A 22,821-nucleotide genomic window follows, 5' to 3' on the forward strand; every position below is an offset into this window, starting at 1 on the left:
AATGGAGGGTCCTCTGAAAAGTTCAGTCAGTTGAGCATCCAACCTTGATTTCCACTCAGCTCATAATCTCAGGGTTCTGAGAGTCAGCCACACATGGAGTTCCACACTGAGCAGGGAGCCTTCTTGTGATTGTCTCTCTCCCTCTCTCCTTCTGCCCCATTCTCCACTTACTCATGCACACATTCTCTCTCTCTAAAAACATTTTTAAAAACTTTTAAATGCAAATGGATTAAATTCTCCAATTGAAAGGCATAGAGTGGCTGAATGGATTAAAAAAAAAAAAGACTCAGCCATGTGCTGCATTCCCTGGACCCACTTCAGTTTTAAGGACACACACAGGCTCAAAGTGAAGTTTGTGTGCCTGGGGGGAGATATTCCATGCAAATGGAAACCAAAGACAGAAGGGGTAGCTATTCTTGTATCAGACAAAATCAATTTTAAGTCAAAACCTGTAGTAAGAGATAAATAATGTAATTATATAATGATAAAAGTGTCAATTCATTAAGATGATATAAAAATTATAAATATATATGCACCCAACATCACAGCATCTAAACATATTAAGCAAATACTAATAGATTTGAAGGGAGAAACAAACATTATAATAAAAATATGTACTTGATATCTCTCAAGCATTCACTAAAGAGTTACTATAAACATGCAAAGTAAGGATCTGAGGCCAGAACTCTGTAATCTCCAACATTTAGAGGGAAGAGAAATGAGGGGGAACCAGCAAATGAAACTAACAAAGTGGACAATGAGATAAGAGGAAAATCTAGGGTATGGTATTTGATAAGTCACATTCCAGAAGGGGTTGTCAAATCCGGCAGCTATAGCAAGTCCGACAAAGACTGGAAACGGACCACTGAACCAACCTGGAGGTCACAGATAACCGTGGAAAGAGTAGCTTCAGTGGTGTTGTGCTGGCAAAAGCCAGATGAGAACATATGCAAGAGAGAAGAGGGGCACCTGGGTGGCTCAGCCGATTGAGCAGCTGACTTCAGCTCAGGTCATGATTTCATGGTTCGTGGGTTTGAGCCCCACACCTGGTTCTATGCTGACAGCTCAGAACCTGGAGCCTGCTTCAGATTCTATCTTCCTCTCTGTCTGCTCCTCCTCCAGTGCTGCTCTGTCACTCTTTCCCAATATTAAATAAACATTAAAATTAAAAAAAAAAAAACAAGAAAGAGAGAACAAGAGAAATTGAAGCCATTGCTTAAAATTTAGGACTTTTGCCATTTTCTACAATACCTGCACACAGAAAAGGTGAAGAGAACATTCACTGTTCCAAAGGCAAGGGACCATGTCATCTCGGTTCCTAATGCACTCTCTTATAAGCTTTTCTTTAAATATGTATACAATCCAAGATTCCCCCACCTTTTCAAAAACTGTTTCAAGATTCACAGCAAAGTGCTCACTTGCATTCTCACAGAAATATATAAAACTTCTGTGAGATATGTTTTATATTATACATGCAATAAATTTTATATTTAATATATTTTAATGGTTACATATTTTTATAGACCATAGTATACAAGTAAATTTGTGAAGTTTGATTTATTTATAAAGAGAAAATTTCAATTATTGAGCTGTATTGAAAGAACGGGAAGAGAAATGAGATGGTAACTGAAAGAGGAATTTGGAAATGAGAATTTCTTAATACATGGGAAGAAATTGGATAACCTTGTAATAACCAAATCTTATATCTTAAAAAATATTATCAGTAGAGTGTGAAAAGTAAATGCTTAAAGAGAGAATTGCAACTTATTTGCAAAATTCCTACTTAAAACATCCACTTAGAGTAAATGCCTAAAAATTCCTACATAAGGACAGACATATTGCTATGTGCCCTCATTACAACCTGCATTTATCTTATTTTAGTGTTTAGCACACTTAGTGGTTAATATTTGTATAATTGACCTTCACCTTAGACTTTACGTTCTGTAACCGCAGAAACAAAATCTATCCTGTCCACCAAAGTGGTCTCAGTAATGGTGAATAATAGATGCCTAGTAAATATTTTAAATGAATAAATACAACAATTGCAGAAATATAGTGAGTCTGTGATATGCAAGGCTGGAAATAATATTTTGGTAGCTAAACATATAAGATCTCAAAGTTTCAAAACTTATGTAGAATTAAAAATAATTGCACAAACTAAAAGAAAAATCATCCAATGAGTTCAGAGAGTCAATCACTAGTACAAAGTACAAATAATAAAATTAAACTTGTATTCACCTTGGAAGAGTAAGTAAAGTTCATAAGTGAAAGAATTGTTGGATATATTTCTGTAAGAAAAAATAAGTGTGCTTTTGTAAATTATTTCTTCATGCAATAAAAGAGGTAACTACTCATTTGCCTACTGACCTATTTTTCAGTATAGAAAATCCCTCCCCCCAATATATCAAAATATAATGAAAAGAACAGCAGAGAGAGAGAGAGAACTGACCCTCTAATGTATCAATATTTAATAAAAGACAGCATAGAGAGAGAGTGAGGACACACATTCCAGAGTCAGCTGGTCTGGGGCTGAATTCTAGAATAGCCGTTTACTAGCCATATGTCACTGGATAAATTGCTTTCCTCTGTAATCCTCTTCCTTCATCTGTAAAGTGGAATAACAATAGTTACCCGCCTCGTAATGGGAGCATTAAGTAACTTAACACAGTTATTGATGAAGAATGACTGGCACACAGAAAACCCACAATAAACATTTGTAGCTGTCATTATTTTAAATGATTGTCAGTACTGCATTTCCTTCCTACTTACATTACCTGCTTTACTTATACTGCAAAATAAGTGAAACAAATACTAGGCACTATCATCCCCATAATGGAGCAGACTACTAGCTCTTTCCCCAGATCTGTCCTTCCCTTCCTCTAGAGTAATAAAATTATTTGCTTACATGGCCCCCAGACATTTTCAATTTTCAGTTTTCCAGTTGCTTCCCCGCTTTGTGTTGATGGATGACCATCAATCTAACCTAACCTGATACATTCATTTGCAATTCTGGGTACTGTGGTCTAGGATATTTAGAATTGTTAATATGTTACCCATAGTAATTCATGATATGTTATTTGTTTACATGTAAGCCATTTTTCTATAACAGGATAGCATTTACTCTGTGGTAAGTTCAAAGTTATTCTTATCGTTCATTTTCTAAAAAAAAATTGTTTATAATGAAGACTTTTTAAAAAAAGAATGTAACCTTAAAAAGTAAATGTACAATGAGGCTGTGATCCTGTGGAAGTGTCAGAATGGATGATCTTGACCCCTGGATTCCAGATGGATCATTAAAAAAAATCCTGCCAATTATTCCCTAATTTCATACTGTGCACCCCATCTGTTAGCTCACTTGCTTTGGTTAGCGGATGCATGTCTGCCTTATTCTCCACCACTCCACAGAGACAAAACCCAACTGATATACACGCATATTATGTGTAACTGTATGTACTTAGAATGTCTATTAGAAGAATTCAAGGACATAATATAAGCAAGGAAAATAAGACACTTCACAATAAAACATTTAGATCGATCTTACCAAATTTAGGAAACATCAAACAAAACCAAAAACAAACAACTAGACTAACCAACCAGACTACATTTTTAGAGGAATCATTGAACACTTATCTATTCATTTAACATTTAGGTTAGAATTCATATCCAGAGCATTAATGCATTTTAGCTTAAAAGCTACTGAATTTGTAATAAAAACTTTTAATGAGAATATAGTCCAAAGACATCGAAATGGCATCTGGAGTTACTAAGCCAGTACCTAAAAGGCAATCAGATTTGGGATTAAAACTATCTATTCTGGTGAGTCAGCTCCTTGTTTTATTCAAAATTACATCATGTGACAAAATTCATTGTTTCAAGAACCTAAAGGAAAATTTCAAAAATAGGTATGCTTTCTTTAATATTATAATTATTAAAATAATAAAGCAAAGGAAATATGCAGCCATGCTAGAGAGTGACATCCCCATATTATCTGACACATAGGAACTTCTCCATCAATGGGTGTCAGACCCAACTAGCGATCTTAAGTAAAAACTGTATAGTTAAATCCATTATGTTCACTATGATGATGGATAAAGCATGGGGTAAAATAGATTAAAGGGTGACATATTTATCTGTGCTCCTTACTATTTATTTTAGCAATGTCTACAAGGTTCTGGACTCACTTTATATTCTGCTATTTTGGCAGATATGCAGTTGGAATACAGATGGTAAGAATTAGAACAGTTAGAATATGAAAACAGTTTAAAAGCATAAGTTGCATATTCTTACATCACTGTTCTAGAATGTGTTTTAAAGGACTATTGAAAACAGTATCCATAGGGCTGCACTTGCTGTCACTTTTCCTCTCTTCTGCTCAAATATTCATCTTCCAGTGTGTCTTCAGCTTACACGTGATTAGTGAGTCATTCAAAGTGCAAACTCAATTTTACTGAAAAAGGAAAATCTTTAGGCATAAAATATGTCCAGAAGGGAAATCTTTTCATATACTATAGAACCAAACCAAGAGAGTGACAGGTATAGAGGGGATATAGCCACTAGCCTGGCTTTGCCTTCTATTGGAATCAGAGATTCATGATGAGAGGAGAAGACCGTAAAGAAGATAAAATGTTTGACCAGGAGCCCATAAGTTGGCTCAGGTCCAAGGATTCCTATCTAACTCCCTGAGGCTGCAAGCAGAGGTCTCTCTTCACCCTGGAATAAATTGCTTTGCTGCCCAAATAAAAATGCGGCCCAAATGTTGATGAACTACAAAGCTTTGATGCCTAGAGAATGTGTCAGGAGGTGACCCCCTTGTCAACAATTTCAGTGATTTCCTAAATACCAACTACAGTGGTAGTAATCAGTGGACCATGACTGATTTTGTTAGCTGTGGTCAGGAATTGGAACTAGCATAGAGGAGCGTAATGGATTCTATGGTAACAGAAATATTCTTCACAAACCCAAAAACAATATGTCCAAGGACTCCCAGAAATAACAGAGTAAGAATTTAAGAACTTTTTATCAATGATAGGCCAATTGAGGTAAAAACTGGTTGACACATTGGTTACTATAAAATGAATGAAAGTTTAGAGATCAAGGATTCAGCCAGAAGACAAGCTAGAATATCTTAGGGGAAATGATATTTGCTGAAGAGTTTTCAAATTATGGCTTGAGAAAGAAAATAAGCAAAGGACAATCATCAGACGTTAACTTATGGTCATACTCCATTAAGAAAAGACCAGAGAATTTAAACACTAAAATACTCAGAACTCAACAATATATCTGACCTAAATATTATTAGGAAACTCCAAATTTAAAAATATATAGGGGCGCCTGGGTGGCTCAGTTGGTTAAGCCTCCGACTTCGGCTCAGGTCATGACCTCACAGCTTGTGGGTTCGAGCCCCACGTCAGGCGCTGTGCTGATAGCTTGGAGCCTAGAGCCTGCTTCGGATTCTGTGTTTCTCTCTCTCTTTCTCTCTGCCCCTCCCCCACTCGCACTCTGTCTCTGTCTCTCAAAAATAAACATTAAATATATATATAGAGAGAGAGAGAGAGAGAGAAAATAAGAAGCAAGAAAACAATTAAAATCGTATTAATCCCTAGATAAATTCCAATCAAATTATGGGATTATAACTGAGAAGCCCCACAAGTGATTGTAGCACATAATGCATCAAATAAAGGCTTTGAGTACACAAAATATTTAACATTTTTTCATGTTTTTTGAAATATAACATGGACTGCTTTCTCCGCATTTTGAGCACATTCTACATGACATCCTGTTTGATTAACCAGACCATTATGAATCATTCCTCTCTGGATAGTTTAGGACTAAGGTATAGCAGACAGCAGTGGTTTGTATGGTAACAAATGGAATGAATCTCCATGTACCGTCAGAACTTCTGATATTATTTTGATTTAGTAAAATATGGGGTCTAGGAGTCTGGACTTAAAATTTTCCCTACTTCCTTCAGATTTCAAATGAATTTTAAAACATATTATCACTGATTCACTTCTTGTTGGTCACACATTGTGCTGTTGAGTGTGATAGCACTCATTCTCCCATATAGATGTGATATTCCCCATGCTACATTTTTTAATTTAAAAGGGTTATTAAAATAAGACAAAGCTTATTCTTAGAGCAATTTTAGGTTTACTGAAAAATCATGAGAAATGTACAGAGAGTTCCCATATAGTCCATGTCTCTGTACATGCACAGCCTCTCCCAGTAACAAAATCTCACTCCAGAGAGTTACATTGGTTATAATCAGTGAACTTATATTAACTTATCATTATCACCCAACATCCACAGTTCATATTAGGATTCATTCTTGATGTTGTACACTATAGTAGTTTTGACAAATGTATAAAGATTTATCCACCATTGTAGTATCATACAGAATAGGTTCACTGCTCTAAAAATCCTTTTTTTATTTCCCATTAATCCCACCCTCCCCATCCCCTGGCAAGTACCAATTTTTTGCTGTTTCCATATCTTTGTCCATTCCAGAATGTCTTATAGTTGGAATCATAAAATATATAGACTTTTCAGATAAGTCTCCTTAGTAATATACATTTAAGTATCCTTCATGTCTTTTTGTGGTTTGATAGTTGAATTCTTTCTAGCACTAAATAATATTCTGTTTTCTGGATATAATAGTTTATTCTCCATTCACCAACTGAAAGACATCTTGGTTACTTCCAAGTTTTGACAATTATGAAAAAGCTGCTACAAAAATCCATGTGTTGGTTTTTGTGTGAACATGTTTTTGATTTTGGGGGTAAATACTAAGCATAACTGCTAGGTCATATGGTAAACAAACGTATGTTTAGTTTTGTAAGAAATTGTCCAATTGTCTTCCAAAGTGGCCATTTTGCACTTCTACCAGCAATGAATGAGTGTTCTTATTGCTCTACAAACTCATCAGGGTTTGCCATTGTCTGTATTTTGGATTTTAGTGATTCCAATAGGTGAGTAGTGGTATCTCAATGTTGTTTTAGTTTTTGCAATTTCCTAATGACATATGATGTGGAGTGGCTTTTCTTGGGCTTATTTGCCATCTGTATTCTTTGTTGAAGCATCTATTTAGGTCTTCTGCCCATTTTTAATTGGGATGTTAATCTCCTTATTGTTGAGTTCTAAGAGTTCTTTTATATTTTGTATAACATTTTTTTATCCAATAATATTTTACAAAAATATCTTCTCCAAGTCTGTACCTCTCTCTGTGTTAGTCTCATTCCATATTTAGACTCAGCCCAACTTTTTATAATCAAGCTTATTTTGGAAATAATGTCAACAGAAGCAAAAATAATAACATATAAAGTGTCTCCTAATGTATCACTTTTCTCCTCTTACTTACAGAGATAGTGACATCTTTCAAACTATCAAATAGCTCATGCCTGACATCAAATCTTTAAGCTTCTGTAAGACCACTTATTGCATTGTAATTTCTTTGGCATTTTAGTTATCTTCCATCATTATTCTGGGGAATTCTAGTTTCTTGAAGACCAACTCTTCTCCAAGAAGGGTGTGGTTCACAACAGCAAATATGTTTTTGCTATTGAATTAAGTGAGGCCATGCAGAATGAACAGACAATGAAGTTGGGAGAGAGGGCTCATTCTCACCTTTGCAATTATTGGCAGCAGGATACTTGGGCAAATCACTCAACATCTTTATATCCCTATTTCCTTATCCAAATAGGAATTCAATAACTATTATGCCCACTTCAAATTGCAAGGCACAAATATATGCCTATACTAGAAGCTGTAAAGTACTATAAAATTTTAATTATGATTATTATAAATATATAATAATGTGTCCCTAAAAACATTTTTTAGGCCAGCTGCTTTTGCATTATAACCCTGCTCCCCAATATGTAGGATTTCTTCTGTCATGTTTGTTGGCCTGTGACGGGCAAGCAATTACAGTGAGTAATTCCATTTTAGGAGAAGATAATAAAACGTGATATCGTAACTACCCACAGAGCTTCAAAAGTATTTATGTTTCCTCTAATAACCTGGTGTGATGCTGTTAATCTTGAGAAAGGCTGCCTGGCAGGTGCTAGGGAGCTGAATCTTCATATTCTCTCACAGTTTGCTGACTCTTCCACAGGGAAGAATCCAAGCTATTAAAATGCAATGGCCTAGCTCTATTTTTAATTACATTTAGTTTATTAGGGAACAATCAGATGCATAGTACTGGGAACAGACTTTCCCCATTACCTGAATGAGGGCCTAGAACATTTTATCATTTACAAAATGGGTCATGGGGAGCCATTCCTTCACCTCTCTTCACTGAGAGAAGCTAAAACACAATTTAAAGGAGTAAGAGAAATGTATCACTTCCAGAGGGACTTAATTCTTCATGGAGGATTTTCCCTTCAATTCAGTTAACCTTTTTGTTCTAAAGCTCATCATCATAACCTTTATGTAAATAAGTAGGTACTGGCTGGGTAAACATAAGGATGTTATGTAACTCCAAACTTACCTCTTCTGTATCAAATACAGAATCTCCATAAAATAAACCATTAATCTATAATATCTAATATTTCCTTTAGAAGAACTCTGCAGGTTGTAAGGTATCAATAAACATAATTCTCACCATTCTGAAGAAAATGGACTACATTCCTTGGCGGACCAAATCAGTCCAACTCCTTTCAATACATGGCATTACAATACAATAAAAGCTGTAATTTCATGCATTATTATGTGCAAATAGAATTTAAGAATGCTTTCCATTTTATGTATAAAGAAAGGTATATACCATAGAAAAAGAATAATATATTTCCTACATTTATCAAGTTGTTTTCCAATCCCATTTGTTAACTCAGTCTACATTTTGGGCAAATGGCCATTATCATTAATCACTTAGTGCAGCCAGAACATGGCAGGGTGTGAGATGTAGATTGTCTTTTTTTTTTTTTCTCCCTTTCCATTTTGAGAGTGAGATTGTGTTCACTACTGCAACTTTGAAAACACAGATGCAAACAGAGCAAATGATAAAGAAAGTATTAAAGAATAGGCCAAGTAGGAGTGTTGATTTGAAAGTGCCAAACATTGGGGTGGTTATTTTGTTGTTGTTGTTGTTAATATTAAGTGCTTTCTAGTAAAGCTTCTGATCCTTCCTTAATCCCCAGGAATTCTGATTTTAAAAATAGTCAGTGACCACACTAATAAACTGAGTGCACTTGAAAAAGGGAGAAAAATCATTACTTATGGAGGATTTACTTCTATGTTCTAACTTTGGAAAAAATGAAAAATAAAAGTTATTGAACATGCTCAGATTTTTGGCTTAACTCTAATTTCCTCTAGATTTTGTAGAAATGGTTTTGTTTACTTTATCTTCTTCAATCTGTGAGAATAGAATGACAATAAGTGAGGGGAAATTGAGGTAAGTAAAGAGAACCATGCAAAAAATACATTTACCATATAATTTAAATAGTCAAAAACAATTAATAAATACTCCTGTAGAGTCCACTTATACATTCAATGAATATGTATACACATCTACCCTATATAAGGAAATGTCATCCATTTGAGATAAAATAGGGAGAAAATAGAATCTAATTCTCTGGTGCTTATGGACTCATGGGAAAACAATTATATTTTGGTAGGTGCTATAAAAAATAAATAAAAGGAGCTATTGAAGTTACAACACTTTGAGTAGGATAAGTAGGGGAAGAGTTAAGGAAAGATTCATGAAGAAAATTATATTAAAATAAGAGTTGAAGAACAAGTAAATTGCCCATGTGTGTAGAAAAGGCTCTAGGAAATGGGTTCTAGAAAGACAGATTAACCTGTATAAAATCCCTCAGTGGCTAAAGCAGATGGCATCTTGAGAAACTGAAGGAAAGCAATGTGTCTACAGTTTAGAGATGAAGCTTTAGATAAGGCTGGAGAAGTAGGCAGTGGTAAGATGATACCAGGCTCTATGGGTCATGGGAAGTATTTGGGACTTCATAAGGACAATGGAAAGCCATTAAAAATCTTTAAGCAGAAGAATGACTAAATTAGATTTTATAAAGATTACTCTGGCTTCTTTATGGGGATCTAGAGGAAGACCAGAGTTGTTACATAAATTCCTATTAGTGTAGAACAGCAAAATTCCCCCACTGAGCAAGTATCAGGTGATAATTTCATGAAGATGTATCATCTTAGATATTATAATTTTCCAAGTCTTCTGCTACCAATATATATTAACAGTGGCTTTAAAAAGGCTGTTCAGTGAAAACAGACATAAGCACACAGAGTAGAAATATATTAACAAAACTGAAAAATAAGACTTAGCAGCTATTTGAAGAGGGGTGAAAGAGTATAGGAAAAGCCAAGAACAGTCGAGCTTCTGCAGTGAGGGCCTACGAGCCATTAAATCATCCTGGAACAAAAAGGAGTTGGGAGAATTCATGTGTTTAGTCCTGTGGTTAACATAAAAGAAGGTAAGACCTGTCTGTCCTGGTTCTCACAAAATTAGCTAAATGTCTAAATCCAAATTCCAAAATCAGAACAGACTATTTAAGAGGTGAAAGCTACAATACTGAGTTTATGGATAATGAAAACCTTAAATGAGCTGAAGTAGTTAGAAAAAGAACATTATGGAAATTATGTCAGTTGAACTGTGACTTGATGAAATGGCTTTGGAACTGAGTAAAGGGACAGTACATAGTTACATGTAATTGGAGTACAGGGCTCCTACGGAAGAGAAGGGGTTATAAGAATGAACAGTCTTGGCAGAGTCTGGATGTCCTTGAAAGCCAGAAATAGAAGCTCAGACTTGATATAATAGATATTATGAAATGATAGTATCAGGACATTTGATGTTCCTGCTGATGGTGATAAGTGATAAGGTGGAATTGACTGGCAGAAGATCAGGATGAAGGCAAAGAATGAGGACAGTATGGCTGTGTGAGAATTCCAGGCATAAATCAATACATTTCTGGACCACAGAAATGCTAGTGAAAATGGACAGGGAAGGTGATTATTTTAAAAAATATGTTGTTAACTATTTCAAATGAACAGATAAAAATACAAAAGTAAGATGAGCTCCTATGCATCCACTACCCCAGATTTAACAAATCTTACTAGTAGTTTTTATTTGCTTCTCATCATTTTTACAAAGCATTTTCAGAAAAACACCATATAACTGATATTCCATTTACTTTTCATAGATTACTAGCGTAAATTGAGTTTTATCAATTGCATGAATATACCTATATTTATACTGCATATTTACATAAAATGCTACAATTTAGCATTTTATTGGTTTTTATACTTTATACAAATGGCATAAAACAGTATATTTTATTCTGGAACTTATTCTTTTCACCCAAAACTATATATTTGATGTTTAGTCAAGTTAATAAATGATGTTTGTTCTTTTTAAACACTAGTTTTGTGCTATAACTACAATGATTTAGATTTACATTCTTCATTGATAGCCATTTGGGATATTTTTAGTTTGGCCTATTAAAAGCAATGCCCCAGTATTGTTGCATTTCATTTTGCACAAGTTTTTGCACATTTTATCAATGGATGTACCAAGAAGTAGAATTTATTCATTGTATGGTAAGAGCATCCATCTTTACATTTGTTAGCTGTTATTGACTTAATCCCCAAAATGATGGTTTCCATTTTCACCAATTGTGAAAATAGAATGTATTAGAAAATACATGTGTATTAGTAGGTATATCCACTAATTTATTTCCATGATCACAAGGATATAGGTCTATTTTCCCTATATGGTTTCCTCCTTTAGAAATAGTGATTAAATGTACGTCTATTTTCTTTACTGTTTGTACTTTTCTTTATCTTACTTAAGAAGTCTTGTATAATTTAGAGATATTCAAATACATTTCACTGTTCATATTTAATACTTTGGTCTACCTGAATATCATGTTGGTGTGCAGTGGGAGAAAGATATCTAATTTTCCTTTTTCTATTTTTCAGTCACTATGTATAAAGCAATTTACCATTTCCCTTCTTTTTATAATGCTAACACTCTCATATATTACATCATTTTATATGTGTGGCTCTGTTTGCAGATCCTTTATTTTGTGCCATTGGTGTATTTTTGCTAATTCCACAGTTCTAATTATCATAGTTCTATAGTATGTCTACATATCTGGTAAACCAACTCTTCCTATCTTATCTTTTAAAATTGCTATCTGTTCTGCCTATTTCTTCTAATGTATGAATTTCAGGGGTGACATTTCTAATTCTTTCAAAAAAATGTTGGAAATGGCAGTTATATTAAAAATTTTACATTAATTTGAAGAAAACTTCTATTTTGACGATCCTGATATTTTTCTAAACAAAGACACATACAGCTTTCTCCATTTATGTATGGGCCTTTTTTGGCCCTCATCATTATTTTATAATTTTGTACCCAGAGTTTTGAACACTTTTGGTCAGCCCTATTCTTGGGAAATATCACTTTTATTGCTGTTGAAAACTGATGTTTTATTTTCTATACTTTCCAAATAGTTTTGTCTCTGTATTACATGATTTTTATATATTGAGTTTGTATCCTAAAACTAAATCCTAAAAACTTATTGGAAAGCCTCAACTCTAATAAATTCTAAGAGTGTGAAGATTATTTTGCATATTCTATGAAAATAATCACAGTATCTACAAATAAGAATAGTTATATCTCTTCAAACTTTTTCTCCTTACATAAGTATTTATATTTTGAATATAATGAAAATAATTTCTGTATTTAATAGTTCATTCTTATGTTTATTTTATTCTGGTTGCACATTGATCTTATTTCTGCAATCTCACTTTGTGTTTTCTTTTTCTTTTCCTTTATCTTTGCTTCTTTTGTATGGGTAAAAAAATTTTAACGCCAAAAAAGTTTTAATTAAACTACAAAAACAATGGTTATACAAGCAAAAAGATGCACTACGTTATAAGTACTTACAAAGTTACAGAGCATTTGCTTTATTAGCATTTTCCATATTTTAAGTTCCTACATGATGATGATCAGATTTACATTGGGAGGGGGACAGGAAGAAAAAAGGTGATTTTACCATCAGCTCCATGTGCTCTCTGTATGTTCTGTTATTTCTGTGCAAGGCCCAGGTGACTGGAAACACAGTTGTCAGAATTTTAATAAACTGGACAGCCACTTGTTTCTATACAACATGACGTCTTTACACAGGAGCAAACAGAAGCAAACAGGAAACAGCCAAACACCCTGCACAGCAACACACCACCTTACTCATTAACCAGCATTACTCATCTGCTGCACAACTGTGCCTAGAGCACAAAAATACACAGAAGAAGAGATTGGAATTGTGTCTGGTAAACAATCCTTTAAAAAAAAACAAAAAAACCCAAGTCTTTTCACCTGAGAAGTCTTTCTACAAGTTTGGGTTCAAATTCCCATTTCGGTCTGAAGGTAAATAACGTATACAAATACACCAACTTTTGTAGGTTTTCAATTTTAAGGAATGAAGGCCATGTTGAGCCAGTCCCTTGACAGCTCTAGGCTGTGTGGCTGCACGTTTCCTTAAAAGTCAGGCGGCCACAAATGAGGTTACCAATCTGTTTAATTGCAAACAAAAAAAGTCGGCACTGTATAAACAAAAAGGAAAATTTACCTCAAATATCTGAGCCAATAATGAAATCTAAAGTCATTTATCTGACTAAATTGCAAGCAATTTGAATAACAGCAACAAAATGGCATATAAAATGAAGTATGCCACCTAAGGCAAAGCTTAAAACAAGTAAAAAAGAATTAGACAAAATGCCACAAAATAAGCTTTTCAATAGCCAGGAGCTTATTTGAAGGACTCTTCAATGGACTTAGTGTGTAATCTTTCTCCCCCAAGTCTTCTGTTAGTTATGTTGCTTGTGGACACATCATTTGCTTAAGAAGACACCGCTGCTTCCTCCTCAGGAGACTTGGGGGGATTCGTGAATCGCAAGCTGGACTTGGACTCCCTCCTGGCCGTGGGTGGAGGACCTACACCTGGGTCTGGACTGCCAGCGAGATCTGGAGACAGATGAGGACTTGGACTGGGATCTTAGTGTCATTTGGACTTGGAGGCTGACTGCAATATTGAGCCAGGGAGGGACCCACCAAGACGTCCAGCAGATGTAACAAAACAAGGTGGGACCTGGACCTGTTTTGGGTAGACTTGCAGAGCAGCTGTGGCCTATGTAGTGGCCCCAGTGGCTATGGTGAGAGTCCATGGGGGCCTGCACTATCTGTACAAATGGGTCAACATTTTAATATTATTTTTCTCCCCCTGTGGTAGGTAGATTTTAAGATGATCCCCAATGATCCTACCTTCAGTATTCATGCCTAATTTATGTAATCATTCTACTTTATTCTTCTCTAATGAGTAGAACACAACAGAAGTAATGTATGCTTCTGAATACATTACAAGAATAGCTTACATAAAAAGATTGTGGCTTCTGTCTTAGAAGTGCTCTCTCATTCTCTTTTTTAGAATGTTCATTCTGGGACACCCAACTGCCATGTGGTGAGGCAGCCCTGTGAAGAGGCCCAGATGAGTAAGTTTGAAAGAAGATCATCTGAAGCCTACTAGGGACCATGCCAATGACCTTAGAAGCAGATAAGATTCATCTAAGACGAGGACAAACAGAAAAGGGAGTAGGGACTACTGGTGTGAAAATAGTTGAAATAATAAATATCATTAGATTTGGGCTGGGCAGGAAGAAACATGATGACAGCATGTTTCAGATAAATATGGAACTGGAATCTAAAAGACTCTTTTAAGAGACTGGGAGGTACCCAGTGTACAGAATAATAAAGGCAGTCCACATATGAGAAAAAGTTTAAATATGGGAAAGCAAATAAGACATAGAGATATAATATGAAGAAGTTTAAAAAGAACTTTAAAACCTAGAAAGGATCTTGCTGTGGAGGAAAGTTATGTGATGTGAAATGCAATACTGGGCACAGTGGATCAAAAAGTTGCCATAGTCAAAGTTATGTAGTTCTTTAAACTAAAGACTTTATGCAAATGCAGATAACTTTCTGGGATATCTGCTTGAATTTTGAGTTTTGTGATAACTGAAAAAGCAACAAAATGCTTTGCTTACTCTTTACTTAACTTTTTAAACACAAATCACTTCCATAGCATTTTGAAGTCATTCAAGGAAGTTTAAGACTAACATTATATTTGTTCCTAATGAAAATAATTATGTTCTTAATTTGTTTTTTAGAAAAGAGCTTGTGGACAATTAGGAAATATAAAAGATGTGGGTGCGTGTGTGTGCTTGTATACACAAAGTTTTTTAAAGAAAAGATTTGTGTTCTTTTTAAAGGAATCATAACAAAGCAAATAATTATTTCTCAAAACATAACATGGCAATCTAATGAGATGTTTCATTGTTGCTAAAGTCAGCTTATGAAAAAATGGTTGTGACAGAGAAAAAGAGTAATTTCTAAATTAGAATCTTGCATACACCATTTTAAACCAATCACTTGTTTCAATTAAAACCTTCAGTTCTCATTTAAATCATAAGTTTTCATAAACAAATATAATGTTTTGCTTTCATGGTATTCTTTTTTAATTTATCCCATTTACTGTTTCCCTAATTGGTTTGAATTCAATCAATTATTGTTTTTTTAATAACACAAGTTCTCATAGCATTAACACCTTTCCTACACTGAAAAAACATCTTATTCTTCAAAATGGAAAAATGACATTCTAGCTCATAAATTTCATAGTCACTTTTTATTTTAGTTAATTGTATACTGAATGTGTGGGTGTGGGTGTATATGTGAACATTTTGCATTATTTCCATTGTCCAAGAAGATCACATTGTATAATCTAAACAAAACAGACTAACACCTGTCATGTTAACAGTAATGGTCTTTAGCTTAGTAGCGGAATAAACAATACAATATCATGAAAATCAGCTGACAACCCCCTCATAGCAAAAATAAGTATGCTGACTCTGAAAAAGCTGGAATGTAATACTCCTGACAAAAAAGCTGGCATTGTGCATGTCCTTGGGCAAGTCAAATGACCTTCTGTATTCACAAGATATTAATAATTTCTTAAAATGGCATAAAATCCTACCTGTAATTATAGTATCAGCATTTTTTACAATTTCTACTTTTCACTGGATATGTGACATGGTAGATTAGGTGACACAGATTTCTTATTATCCCAAGGTATTTCTTTCCCTGTTACTCGATCACTTTCTAATCTTTCTGGCAGGCCCCAGCATTATATGTACAAGGGAGTAACAGATAAGCTATTCCTTTAACTGGAGAACATTTAGTAAAATTGAGTTTGAATATTAGAGTGCCATAAGCATCAGAATTTTTGTTTTATTTGCTGATGCCTCCCTAAAGCCTAAATAATGGGTGGCAAATAGTGGATGCTCAAGAGATATATATTGGATGAATTGTTGAATAGAAGGCAGTTGACTGGTGGCAGGTGCTAAATTGTTATTCCTCTCAGATCTACAATCATCTTTTATCAGCTATGTTACTAAATGTGTTTAAGTGGTAACTCAAATAATATTAGGAGCGCCTGGGTGGCTCAGTCAGTAAAGCGTCTGACTCTTGATTTTGGCTCATGTCATGATCTCGCAATTCAGGGTATGGTGCTGTTAGTACAGAGCCTGCTTGGGATTCTCTCTTGCCCTCTCTCCCTCTATCTCAAAATAAAGAAATAAACTTTAAAAAACTCACTATCTTTCTAAAACTCCAACTTTAAACACCAACATAACAGTGTAGCCTATGTATGACTAACAATATGAAAGTTTGTCATGTTTATGTTGTGAGAGGGGAACTGTATAGTCATTTGTTATATAGGAAAGCAGTGCCCTCTTGTACTCCAAAAGACTTTGTCTAGTACCATAATTTAGCATATTGGTAAGAATTCTTCATTGTTAGCTTCAGTCAGGACTCTTGGGTAGGCAGGGAATATTTTAAATTGTGTATTTATAAGCACCTAGCCAAAGGCAAGCACAGAAAATGTGTTAATTTACAATGAAAGTTGACCTAGATATTTGTGTTTAAATATGTAAAATGAAGATACTGACCAACATAGAGTTTGGTAACCTATAAAAATTCTCAAGCATTTCAGAGATAATTCAGTTTAGGGCCTTTAATTTGCATATCTAAACTATAAAAATTTATATGACTAAATTAGAATGTAAAACTTTTGGAATACAGAAGGAACTCATGGGTACTTAGTGTTTACTGGGTGTATGGCACTCTATACCTATGATTAGCTATCTACCTATCAATCATCTATCATCTATTTATATCCATCATCTAGAGAGAGAGATAAAGACTGGGACAGAGACCAGAGACAGAGATGCAGAGACAGAGAGACACCACAACTAAGTGTATTTTCCAAAGGTCAAAACAGCCTTCTTCTGATCACTCTAGCTAACCTGATGAAGGAGTATTTAGAGACGAAATGAAAATGATACTTGTTAACTTATAAAAAGTTCACTGGTGACAGAGAGCGACTATAGAATTACATGCATCTCTGAATGTTTCCTTACTCAATCAAAGGTCCAAACATATTAGAAAGGGCAAACATAGCAGAGCCTTGGAAGAAGAACTCAAAGAAATAAAAAATTTAATGAAACCTTAGAGAAGCCATCAATTTGACTATAGACTAAAATGAAATTCAATGACAAAAAAGACAGAGAAGTTTGAGAAAAGAGACAATTAGAAGTGGGAAGAAGAGCTAAACTCAGTGAGCCTAATCAAATGAGTCCCAGATGTGAGTAATCAACACACCGTAATCAGCATGCAAAGACATTGCATAAGAAATGTGTTATAACTACAGCACAGCGGGACTGGATTCTCTTCTCCTAGAGCACAAACTTCACTTCATCTGATGCTAATACCCCTTTCAGAGTCATAGAAGATGGTTCGGGGAGGGTTAGCCCTTTCAATAATGATCCGGAAGTAATGGACACAGACACCAGGATGAATCTGCTTACGTTTTCTGAGACCTGTATTTAGTCACAGACAACTATATTTTACCCTCTTAAGAATTTGATTTTTAGATTCACTTTGCATTATACCTGTAAATGCAAATTTTCATTGTGATTATATTAAATAAGTGTGTATAAATAATTAAATTAAATATATTATTACCAAGTACCAGTTCTTTAAACAAATAAGGCTTTCCTAAAGGGATGCTCTAAGCATGAAAATTTAAGATCATAACTGAGTTCTCCTTAGTACAGCTATAGAAAAGGCACAGTAGCCTTGACAAACATTGCTTAGTAACTGATCATAATTTGTTAGTATCCTCAGTACAACAGTAAAGGATACATTACTATGTAGTAAGGTCAGGGAAATAAGGACCCATCTTCTTGAGGTTGAGCCTTAAGATCTTATGTCACAACAATGCCACCCATAAGCATATATCTTAAGGAAATAATCAATGGAAGAAGCTAATGTGTACAGATAACCATCCCAACATTGTTGGTAGTAGGAAAAAATGGAAACAAAATAGATTTCCTCTAAAAAAAAGAAATCTGATAAAATAAATTGTACATTACGGATGTAGTCATTAAAATGAGGCTTTCGAAAATTGTGATGACATGGGAAAATACTCATATTTAATGAAAATTTTATTTCACAAAGTCAATATAGGATAAAACAATAGTTTGTTAAAAATATATGCATCTATAATAAGTGTAATGCATATGCAATAAAACCTTAAATTTTTTGGAAAATGTAATGTTCTTTTTCTAGAAATCTACTTTAGTTTCATGAATGTAAAATAAACCCCAGTCATTACATTGGAAAAATGTGTGAAAACAATATTTACCTGACTGTGAATATAATATAAATTATGTACACTTTTAGCAGTTTTGTCTCTAAATGCTTTCTTTTTTTTTTTTGTCTCTTTGTAAAGCTGTCATAGCTATTTAAAGATTTAGAATATTCAATACTTGGACATTCTGTTTATTCTCTTAGAAAGAAATGTGTGTGTGTGTGTGTGCGTGCGCGCGCAGGCACATGTGTGCACCTATTTTTGTTTAAACAGCTGCTTACAGAGATTCTGGAATTGAGGTTTTGAAAACCAGAGGAAGGATGTAGAGAGATGCAGGAATGATCACCTCATGTATGATATAAGACCAACCAAAGGAACCACAGTGGACTGTGGGCTCTATGAATCTTCAGTTTTATCTCAGACTAGGTATCTCAATATATCCTGGTGTTACATGGAGCATTTTGATTGTTCTGTCTGATCAGAGAATTGGGACCCAACTATGTACGCAGGAGGTGGCCCTCTGAAAGAAGGTCTTAATTTACATGATATATCATTTTAGGATATGGAAATCCTGGCATAAGAAATTAGAGCTGTCAAAGTAAAACTTGGGTAATGAGAAAGAAATTTCCTTTGTTTTTTGAAAGAATTTCTGGACATTGGACAGTTCTACATGGGGACAATCCTTTAAAAGAGGGAGACGGGCACATGGGTGACTCAGTCAGTTAAGCATCCAACCCTTGATATCAGTTCAGGTCATGATCTCATAGTCTGTGAAATCGAGGCCCTTGTAGGGCTCTGTGCTGACAGTGCAGAGCCTATTTGGGATTCTCTCTCTCTTTTCCTCTCTCTGACTCTTTCACGCTGGCTCGTTCTCTGTCCCAAAATAAATAAACATTTTTAAAAAATGAAATGAAAGAGGGAGAATTGCACTGAGTGACAAACAGGAGTTGGGCAGAGAGGTATCCAACCAGGGTTTCCTTGTTTTTAAGTCTCCAAACCCCAGGAGGAGCTTAATCCAATAGAACTTTACATTGTTTTCTAGATTTTATTTCCTGGCATGTATTGTGGAAACTAAGTAGAGTTCTGTTATGTGTAAAGTCACTATAGAGCAGTAGGGAATTAAGAAAAGGGCGTATTCTGCTCTTGGGCTGGATAAAGAATAAATACACTCCTCTCCTCTTTCAAGGCCAGGAATGGTAGCAGAAGAGGCAGATTAAGGGAGGAGATTTTTAGGCAGCTATTCCAGTTTCCAGGCTATCAAGGCACCTAAAATATCATGTAAAAATGTAATGAGATAGAGAAAACGTAATTGGAGCTCTTTTCAAGAAGAAAGGAATATTTTGACAAGTTACTAGTGTTGAGTTCCAAACCCACAAGAAACACACTAGTGTAACAGTGGAATGATGAGCTTAATGATAAGCTTTTAAAGATGACGCTCTAATTAACTTTAGGACTCTACAGTGCAGAGAAGGATATTGCTGCTCTGGGGTCAGAGCTGCATCACTTGAAACAATATGCATCGTCACCTCTCTGAGTGATGTTGAGTTATTTAGAAATGATCACAGGAACCACATCACTGGCCTTCTCTGAGTGTCCAACCCCAGGACCTGCTGAAGCTGTAGAAGGATAATGATTGTCCTTCTGAGCACAAGACAGATTTGTAGAAAAAGTTGTGAATAAAGACTAAAATTAGGACTTAAACCACTGTAATTCCTGTCAGAGAAAGTTACTGAATTTCTTCCCAAAACAACTCCCTGAGGGAAGAGATTTGGGGGTTTCTTCATGATTAGGCGCCAAGTATCTAAAAGAATGAGTTGTGCATAATAGGTGTTGATTATTTATTGGATATATGAAGGTGACCTTATTTTATACTCAGGTGCTGAAAGATGTGCTTACACACTTGGGCTTAATATATAAGTGAGTATACACACATTTACATGCATATATGCATATGTACTACACATATCTCTGCATAGATATTACAAGGCAAGGACATTTGCTAAATTATCAGTGGTGTTTATACCTGGTTCAAGTTAGTATAGGTTGTGATTGTTTTATCTTTTTTCACATTTTTCTGCATTCATAAATTTCCCACCTAATTAGAATTAATCAAAGAATGTTACTAAAAGAAATACAATTCAAAGGCTGTAGAAATATACCCTAACAATATGAATTAAACAAAAGCACTTAATAGATAGCAAATTATGATTATAAATGTGTTATGTTTAAAACTTCCTGGTATCTCAAACTCTGTTACTCTTGTTTCATAAACACAAGTCTTTTATATGTATGACTACCAAGTTTAATACCAGAAAGGAGCATTGTAAAAGGCAGAGATTTAAAAACTGATGGGGGAAAAAAGCATCTATTATTTCCTCTTACCCTGCAGAATGGAAGTTAAAAACAAATAATGGCCAAAGTACCATAATTGGGGTTTAAGCTTCTAAAAATGATGCATTCCCTTTCCCCACTGACAGCAATTAGATGGACATTGACAACTGTGCTTTTGTTTTTCCTATGTTCTGAAAAAAACTATCACACCACTAACAGACATTCCATTTTTAGCTTTGCTAATACTTTCAGCCTGGAATAATTTTATAATTTTGGCTTGAAAATAATTTTACCTTCCTAAATGGAATCTGTGTATTTTGTTCAGATACTTTGTCTGTGGAGGTAAAATTTTCTAAGCTTTCTTTCTTCATAAATTCCCTCCTCATGTACTGATAAAAAGACAGTCTATACGGAAGAACAAAGAGAGCTACCTTTATTCCCTAGTCTGATTCTGCTTTGATAATGTTCACAAATGAGTTAAAGGGCAATAAAATGTCAAAAGAAAGGAGGACAAATGCCTTCTAGGTTTAATGGCTGTTTCACCTCTCTCCAGGCATGCATCTTCTTTTAGGAAGGCAGGCATATGCTCTCTGAGGAGTGCAGAGAAACTGGGCAAACATCAGAGTTGCTTCCATGGGTCCTCATTACAAACTACTATTTGAAGTACCAGAAAAGGTACTCATCACAGCAATATCTTGGCCCCTAGATTTTGAATCCTTTAACTGGAAGAACTTTCCAGAGATTCCCAAGACTACTGCTCTAAGAGTGACTTCTAAAGGATGCCCAAGACTTTTCCCTAATACTGAAGCAAGCTTAACTTACAACATCTCTCTCATTAAGAATCATTGTTTCAAAAACAAAACTGAAAGAGGATGAGTAAATCTCCCAACTCTAAGTTCTTCTCGTAGAGGTCTAGTTCTCTGAGTTCATTCATACACCAAATCTACACTGATTCCCTACTCCATGGCATTGACTTTTCTGTGGTTAACAAGGGAGATGAGATTTATATTCACATGTTGAGTACATTCCAGTGGGATAAATAGAGAGCAAAAGTAAACAAATGACTGACAAAGCTAAATTGGATAAAGACTGGAGTTGGGGCCCTGGAGGACACAAACAAGATGTTATGGTGGGGGTGGAGAAGAGCAGCAGACACATGGTGGATCAGTCAAGGCAGCTCTAAGGGGAAGGTCTTAATCATAAAGTGTAGGACGATGGGTGTGGAAGACTCCATGGGAAAGCACTAGCACAGTGGGATCATTTGGGGATAAACAAAGCATTCTCTTAAAATTCTGCTTTAAAATGTGCTTTATATATTTTGGATACTAACCTTTTATCAGATATGTCATTTGCCAGTATCTTCTCCTATTCTACAGGTTGTCTTTTAGTTTTGTTGATCATTTCCTTTGCTGTGCGGAAACTTTTTATTTTGAGGAAGTCAATAGTTTATTTTTGCATTTGTTTCCCTTACCTCCAGAGAGATATCTAGAAAGAAATTGCTACAGTTGATTTCAAAGAAGTTACTGGCTATGTTCTCCTCTAGGATTTCTATGGTTTCATTTAGGCCTTTCATCCATTTTGAATTTATCTTTGTGTATCATGTCAAGAAAGCAGTTCAATTTCATTCTTTTGCAATGTTGCTGTCCAGTTTTCACAACATCATTTGTTGAAGAGACTTTTTCCCCATTGGATATTTTTTTTCTGCTTTTCCAAATATTAATTGGCCATATAGTAGTTTCATGTTTTGGTTTTCTATTCAGTT

The sequence above is a fragment of the Crocuta crocuta genome, unplaced genomic scaffold (assembly GCF_008692635.1).
Source record: "Crocuta crocuta isolate KB4526 unplaced genomic scaffold, BGI_CrCroc_1.0 scaffold160, whole genome shotgun sequence".
Classification (NCBI taxonomy): domain Eukaryota; kingdom Metazoa; phylum Chordata; class Mammalia; order Carnivora; family Hyaenidae; genus Crocuta; species Crocuta crocuta.